The 2,127-nt window shown below is 52.5% G+C and overlaps 1 long non-coding RNA gene across 1 annotated transcript; it reads left to right on the top strand.

The window, feature by feature from the left end:
- Window positions 1–731: 731 nt before the first annotated feature.
- LOC116905924 lies at window positions 732–1,721 on the top strand. The gene is made up of 3 exons (XR_004388579.1): window positions 732–900; window positions 1,023–1,091; window positions 1,529–1,721. It is a non-coding gene; the product is annotated as an uncharacterized LOC116905924 (long non-coding RNA).
- Window positions 1,722–2,127: the final 406 nt, after the last annotated feature.

The raw sequence follows: 2,127 nt of genomic DNA, 5'->3' as shown, positions 1-2,127 counted from the left end.
GTATCTCTCTCTATCTCTGTGTCTCTGTCTATCTCTGTGTCTCTCTATGTCTCTATGTCTCTCTATGTCTGCCTCTCTGTCTCTGTCTCTGTGTATCTCTCTATCTCTGTGTCTCTGTCTATCTCTGTGTCTCTCTATGTCTCTATGTCTCTCTATGTCTGCCTCTGTTTCTGTCTCTCTGTGTGTCTCTGTCTTTCTCTGTGTGTCTCTCTGTCTCTGTCTTCCTGTCTGTCTCTATCTTTCTGCCTCTCTCTCTGTCTCTCTCTGTGTCTCTCTCTCTGTGTGTCTCTCTCTCTCTCTCTCTCTCTCTCTCTCTCTCTCTCTCTCTCTCTCTCTCTCTCTCTCTCTCTCTCTCTCTCTCTCTCTCTCTCTCTCTCTCTCTATCTCTTTCTCTCTCTCCCCTCGACTGTCACCCTCTGGTGGGTTACCAAAGTGTCCTCAGAGATGTGCTTTCTCTGGGCTCCCCATGACTTTAGAAGTTTCTTTCTAGTAACCATAGCTCTGGGCAGCACACATCCTGGAGTGTGAAGTCTGTCCTCACAGCCGGAAGTGCACACATCCCTCCTCAGAGCTCAACACTAGATGCCTACAGACACGCAGGCCTGCACCAGCCACCCATGCCTCGTGCTGACTGCGCACTCAGGCAGAGGCCCACACACCTGCCCACACTGAGCTGTGCCCCATGCGGACATGTTGAGGCCACCACCTGAGGAGAGCTCACTCCTGCCTCATCAGGAACCAGGGACTGACTGTGATCAGACCAAGGGCGGAGCAGACCTCAGCACTGCCAGCTTGAGCTTCACTGGGAACAAAGCAAGCAGGCGTGGGTGTTTCCAAGAAAGAAGGCTTCCAGCTGGGCAGCATGGTTAGCCTGGTGTACAAGGCCCAGACGAACAGCAGGTACAGCAGGTGACTCCTGCAGGCAGAGGGGACACTGCAGGCCGGGGCCCCAGGAAACAGCAGACTTGGTTTCATTCCCTCTGTCATCCGGGTTTCTTTTTATCTTTTGCCTTTGCAAACAGTTTCTTTTCTCTTCCTCCTGGGTTCTCTGAGACTCCCTCTGATGGTGTTACAGAAGGAAATAAAAGCAGGTGAGCACACCACTCGTCTTCCCAGCAGCCTTGAACAGGTGTCTGACAAAGACAAGGACCGTCCAGTTACCTTGGCGTTAGTGAGAAGGTCTTCACTGGTTCTAGCCCTAAGCTCCTACCCAACTGACTATGAGCTGTGCTGTGCAGCCCTCAAAGGCCTCTGTGCCCCTCACAGCAGCCCTTTGCACCCTCCCTTTCTCCTGTGCGTCTCCACGAACGCTCTGAGAGTACCTCACCTGCAGGAGATAGACACTGGCGAGGACCCATCCCTGACCCAAGGCAGGGGGTGGAGGTGGTTGGGGGAGGTCAGGTGAGAGCTAGAACCAAGCATCTGCTGTGAAAAGGGACAGTGGGCAGGTTGATTGGCCAAGGACTTAGGTCAGACGCTCGATCCTGTTGGTTTGGATATTGCACAACACATCAGAGCATTATCTCAGATCTGCAGATTCTGTGTTCGTGAATTTGCCTACTCGCTGAAATTCATCTACAGCCCTAAGATCAATACTGGATGTACATTTGCAGTCCTTCACGGGCACAGACACTTGGAGAACGTCGGTCTCACCGGCGGACAGGTAGACGTTTTCCCCATCTCTTTAGGGCATGATCTTGCCTTGGGGCGTCTTACTGGGAATCTTACCATTAAAGTGGCCTCAGGCGTAAGGTCCTAAGGCCCTACTGTGTCTTGTGAAGAGAACATGCGTATGAGTTCTGGCGCTGCAGTCTCGAGTGTCAGTGGAGCAGCAGCACGTTAAACGGGGCACCCTGAAGACGGTACGGAGGCTCATGGGCACCTACGCTTGGATTTCCGCGGCAGCACAGCTCCGTCTTTGTTAGCTACACCTGGCTGATGGCCCACAGCCGAGACACGTCAGCTTTCATGATGCCAGTAGCTTTATGGAACACAGGGACTAATAAAACAATGTACGCATTTAGCTGATGTGTAACCAAGTCTTGTTTTATAGCCCGGTGAGTTTTCGTTCTTACGTACCCTGGAGCCGCCAGCCAGGAAACACTCGAGACCCCTCAGAATTTCACT

This window comes from Rattus rattus, chromosome 7 (genome assembly GCF_011064425.1).
Source record: "Rattus rattus isolate New Zealand chromosome 7, Rrattus_CSIRO_v1, whole genome shotgun sequence".
Taxonomy (NCBI): domain Eukaryota; kingdom Metazoa; phylum Chordata; class Mammalia; order Rodentia; family Muridae; genus Rattus; species Rattus rattus.
Note: the sequence above shows the minus strand (reverse complement) of the source record. Positions and strands in the feature narration are given on the sequence as shown.